Genomic DNA, 6,000 nt, shown 5'->3' with positions numbered 1-6,000 from the left:
AGTTGAGAAAATGTATATAGTTGGAAAAGAGTATTTTTTAAGAGCCTTTTCAGATAATGTTGATATTCTTCTTTAATACTACAACAAAATGTGTTAAGTGGTAGCTTCTTAAAATTTAGTTGTAATGTGGAATCTGAAACCATATAAACTTTTGGCATTGTGTAACATTGAAATGCATTGATCTTTCTTTCACTTTGAACGGCTATTTTACCCATGCATGATTTCATAACATCACACATTAGTCGTTTAGAAAATACCATTCACTGAGTTGTACAGATCTTCCCCATGTTAATATTTCATAGTATGATATCAAAAAATCTCTTGTTAATACTGCCATCGACTTTATCAGAAAAATCTTTATGTACTGTGAAGCTCTTGTCAAGCTCACCAGGACAGATACAAGTTTTCCAAAATTCTAATATTTATTTGAAAGCTACAATTTTATTACTGGCAGAAAATATGTCAGGTTCAAATGGCAAGATCGCTTTGTTCATTTTCGAGAAATATGTACCAAATATCCAAGACTTAATAACGACAGCTTGTCTGGCAGTCACCTGTTGAAGTAAAAATGGTATTCCATGAAAAAAGCAGTTCCTTAAGCTCCTAACTCAAACAACTGCACAACCGCTTTTCCACAAAGTAATCACTGTGCTTTGGTACATAGCAGAAGTGCTTTATACATAATTTTATCACTCAGATTCCTAAAGACAAGTACTCAAGGAGTTCAGACACAAAAATAATTTTTACAGCTTCACCAAAGATAGTAAGAGAAACTATCATTAAGGTCCTTGTGTGGTGCAAACGGTTTGCACCTGGTTAGATTTGTTTTTGTTTACTAACCAAAAGGTTCATCTTCAAATCCACCCAGCAGCACCACAGAAGAAAACTCTGGTCATTTACCTCTGTAAGACTACAGCCACTGGAAGCCCTGTGGAATGCAGTTCTACTGACACACACAGGGACTCCGTAAGCTGGAACTGACCCGACTGGTACAGGTCATTATTATTCGCTGAAGTGTCCCCAGTTTTACCCACTATAGCTTTTGCACCATTCATGCACATGTCAATAATCAGTTATAGGAATTTCTTCATACATTTGGATACAATTCTTTTGTCAGCTATATACACAGCAAATACCTTCTCCTATTCTGTGGTTTGTCTTTTCATTTTCTGAAGAGTCTTTACAAGTTTTTTTTTTTTAATTTAGTTTTGACAAAGTTCAATACATCATTTTTTTTTTTTTTTCTTTTTGTCTTGTGTTCTAAGAAATCTTTGCCTAATCTAAGGTTACAAGATTTCCTTCTGTTTTCTTCTAGAACAGTTTTAGTTATAACTTTTACTTTTTGGTCTATGATTCATAGTCAGTTTTTTGGGTATGGTGTGAAATCAGGGTCAATGTTTGTGGTTTTCCATACAGGTAAAAAAAAAAAAAAATTATTTTATCCAGCTGCATCAGTACCATTTGTTGAAAGGGCAAGTTGGTAATGACTCGTCTTTTCTCTATGTTGGTAGATTCAATTTGCTTCTTTTAAGGACTATTGTTCCTACATTCATAAGGACTTTTGTCCTGTAACTTTCTTATTTTGTAATGTCTTTGTCAAGTTTTAGTATTAGGATAACACTAGCCTCAAATTACAAAGTGTTCTCTCCCTGTTTTCAGACTTTAAGATTGGTGTTCTCTTTCTTGGCTGGCAAAACTTACAAAGTGAAAAAGAAACCACGTGAGATTAGTGTTCTTTGTGCGAGGATATTGAATAGTAATCATAACTTCATTAATAAATGTGGGGCTATTCGGGGTGCTCCTTAGAAGCAAGGATGGCGAGACTATGTCTCACATACTTCGGACATGTTATCAGGAGGGATCAGTCCCTGGAGGACATTAGAAAAAAAAAAAAAAATTTTTTTTTTTTTTTTTACGGTTGGTAAATTAGAGGGTCAGCGAAAAAGAGGAAGACCCTTAATGAGATGGATTGACACAGTGGCTGCAACAATGGGCTCAAGCATAGCAACAATTGGGAGGATGGCGCAGAACCCGGCAGTGTTTCCTTCTGTCGTGCATAGGGTCCCTATGAGCCAGAACCGACTCAGTGGCACCTAACAACAACAATTCAGATTTTATTCTTGTGTCAGTTTTGGTGAGTTTTATTTTTCAAAGAATTTTCCCACTTGGTCTAAGTTGTCAAATTTATTGCCATAAAATATGGTCTTATTTTTTTAAGTCTAGGTAAGCTTCAGAGTGACTTTCCTGATATTGGTCATTTGTAATTTCTCTGGTTTACCTGATTGATCCAGCTTGGACTACACCAATTTTATCTTTCCAAGAACCAGCTTTCTTGGTTTTATTTATTTTTCATTTCTTTAAATTGTTTTAGGTGGAAGTTTACAATGCAAATTAGTTTCTCATTCAAAAATCTGTACACAAATTGTTTTGTGACATTGGTTGCAATCCCTGCAACATGTCAGTATGCTCCCCCTTTCCCTTTACATCCTATGTTCCCTCTGTGCATTCGTCCAGGTTTCCTGTCCCTTTCTGCCTTTTCGTCTGCTTTTGGGCAGATGTTACCCATTCAGTCTCCTATACTTGATTGAACTAAGGAACATGTTCCACACGTGTGTTAGTTTTATACACCTGTCTGGTCTTTGGCTGAAGGTGGACCTCGGGAGAGGCTTCAGTTCCGAGTTAGCAGGGTATTCAGGGGGCCATAGTTTCACGGGTCCCTCCAGTCTCTGTCAAACCAGTACGTCTGTTCTGCTTTTTGTCAATCTGAAATTTGTTCTATATTTTTCTCACACTCTGTCTGGAGCCTTCTATTGTGATCCCTGTCAGAGTGGTCAGTAAAGGTAGACGGGCAGCATCTATTTCCTCTGGGCTCAGATTGGTGAAGGCTGTGATTCATTTGCTCCATTAGTTCTTTGGACTGATACTTTCCTTGCTTCTTTAGTTTTCTTCATTATCCAATGCTCCAAATGTGATATGACCAATATATGTATCTTAGACGGTTGCTCACAAGCTTTTAAGATCCTGTGCCGTACTCACCAAAGTAGTATGTACGTTTTCTTTATGAATTATGTTATCCCAATTGACCTAGATGTCCCCAAGACCCTGATCTCCAACCCTCAGCCCCAGTAACTCTCCCTCAAGGTACTGGATGTGTCTAGGAAATTCTATGGCTTTGCCTTGGTCAAGTTGTGTAGACGTTCCCTACATTGTGTTATCTTTCCTTTCACCCAAGTTAACACTTGTCTACTATCGAGTTAGTGACTTCCCTTCCCCAACACTCCCCTCCTTTGTAACCATCAAAGAATGTTTTGTTTTGTTTTTTTCCTTTTCTGTCTGTAAACATTTTCTTGAGCTTTTATAATACTGGTCTTGTATATGTGTCCTTTTGTGATTGACTTATTACACTTTGCATAATACCCTCCAGATTCATCCATGTTATGAGATGTTTCATGGATTCACCATTGTTTTTTATCGTTGCATAGTATTCCATTATGTGAATGTACCATATCTTGTTTACATATTCACTTGTAGATGGGCACTCTGGTTGTTTCCATTTTTTGCTATTATGAATAGTGCTGCAGTGAACATGGGTGTGCCTATGTCTATTTGTGTGACAGCTCTTATTTCTCTAGGCTATATTCCTAGGAGTAGGATTGCTGGGTCATATGGTATTCCTATTTCTAGCTTTTAAAGGAGGCACCATATCATTTTACATAGTGGTTACATCATTTTACATCCTCACCAGCACTGCATAAGAGTTTCAATCTTCCCTGCAACTTCTCCAACATTTGTCATACAAATTTTTTATTTGTACCAATAATGTCAGGGCAAGATGATACTTTATTGTAGTTTTTTATTCGCATTTCTCTAATGGCTAATGATCAGAAGTATTTCCTCATATCTATTAGCTGCTTGAATGTCTTTTTTATGAAGTGTCTGTTCATATCCTTTGCCCATTTTTTAATTGGATTATTTGTGTTTTTGTTATTGAGGTGGTGAATTATGCTATGGATTTTAGAGATTAGATCCTTGTCTGATATGTTGTAGCCAAACTTTCTTCCCAGACCGTAGGTTCTCTTTTTACTCTTTTGGTGAAGTCTTTTGAAGAACCTAAGTGTTTACTTTTCAGGATATTCCAGTTTTCTAGTTTATCTTCTGGAGTTTGTACATTGTTAGCTATGGTTTGCATTGAATTTGTGCCATTTATTAGGGCCCCTAGCATTGTTCCTAATTTTTCTTCCATAATCTTTATTGTTTTAGGTTTTACATTTACATCTTTGATCCATTTTGAGTTAGTTTTTGTGTATGGTGTTGAGGTATGGGTTCTGTTTCATTTTGTTTCAGGTGGACATCCAATTTTGCTAGCACGATTTGTTAAAAAGACTGTCTTTCCTCCATTTAATGAAATTTGGTCCTTTGTCATAGATCACCTGACCATAGGTAGATGGATTTACATCTAGGTTCTCAATTCCGTTCTATTAGTCTATGTATCGGTTGTACCAGTACCAGGATATTTTGACTACCGTGGCTAGATAGTAGGTTCTGAGATCAGGTAATATAAGGCCTCCTACTTTGTTCTTTTTCTTCAATAATGCTTTGCTTATCCACGACCTCTTTCCTTTCTATAAAGCTGATGACTTTTTCCATCCTGATAAAGAATGCTATTGGTATTTGGATCAGAATTGCACTATATCTCTAGATCACTTTGGGTAGGATTGACATTTTCAGAATGTTGAGGCTTCCTATGCACAAGCATGGTATGTTTTTCCACTTATGTAGGTCTCTTTTGGTTGCTTGCAATAGCATTTTGCAGTTTTCTTTGTATAGGTCTTTTATGTCCTGTGTAAAGAATTTTATTTTTTTAGAAGCTATTATAAAGGGTATTGTTTTCCTAATTTCCTTTTTGAAGCTCTCTTTGTTGGTGTATAGGAATCCAACTGATTTTTGTATGTTGATTTTATATCCTGCTACTCTGCTGAATCTTTCTATTAGTTCTAGTAGTATTCTTCTGGAATCTTCGAGGTTCTCTAAGAATAGGATTATATCATCTGCAAATAGGGATAGTTTTATTGATTCCTTTCCAATTTGGATGATCTTTGTTTTTCTTGCCTTATTGTTCTAGCTAGGACTTCCAGCACAATGTTAAATAGGAGGAGTGATAAAGGGTATCTTTGTTTTTTTTCTGTTCTCAGGGGAAATGCTTTCAGTCTCTCTCCATTGAGGATGATGCTGGCTGATGGTTTTGTAGAGATGCCTTGTATTATGTTAAGCAATTTCCCTTCTATTCTTATTTTGCTGAGAGTTTTTATCAGGAATGGGTGGTGCACTTTATCAAAAGACTTTTCTGTGTTAAGATGATCCTGAGATTTTTTTCTTTTGTTCTATTTATGTGGTGTGGTGGATCACATTGGTTGATTTTCTAATGTTGAACTGTCCTTACACACCCGGTATGAGTTCCACTTGTTCATGGTCTATTTTTGTTTGTTTGTTTGAATAGGATGCTGAATTCTATTGGCTAGAATTTTGTTGAGAATTTTGCATCTATATTTATGAGATGTTGGTCTGTAATTTTTTGTAATGTCTTTGCCTGGCTTTGGTATCACGGCTATGCTGGCTTCATAGAATGAATTCGGGAGTATTCCTTCTTTTACTGTGCTCTGAATTAGTTAAGAGTAGTACTGGTGTGAACTCTTCTCTGAATGTTTGGTAGAATTCTCCAGTGAAGCCATCTGGGCTGGGGTTTTTTTTTTTTTTTTTTTTAATTTACTTTTCAATCCCTTCTCTTCTGTGTCTGTTTAGATTTTCTATCTCACTTTGTGTTAGTTTAGGTAGGTAGTGTTTCTAGAAATTTGTCTATTTCCTGCAGGTTTTCAAATTTGTTGGAGTATAATTTTTCGCAGTATTCCATAATGACCCCTTTTATTTTAGTTGGGTCTGTTGTAATGTCCCCATCTCATTTTTTATTTGTATTATTTGCTTCCTCTCCCATTTTACTTTTGT

Source organism: Elephas maximus, chromosome 9 (genome assembly GCF_024166365.1).
Source record: "Elephas maximus indicus isolate mEleMax1 chromosome 9, mEleMax1 primary haplotype, whole genome shotgun sequence".
In the NCBI taxonomy this organism is placed as follows: domain Eukaryota; kingdom Metazoa; phylum Chordata; class Mammalia; order Proboscidea; family Elephantidae; genus Elephas; species Elephas maximus.
This window is presented reverse-complemented; position numbering follows the sequence as displayed.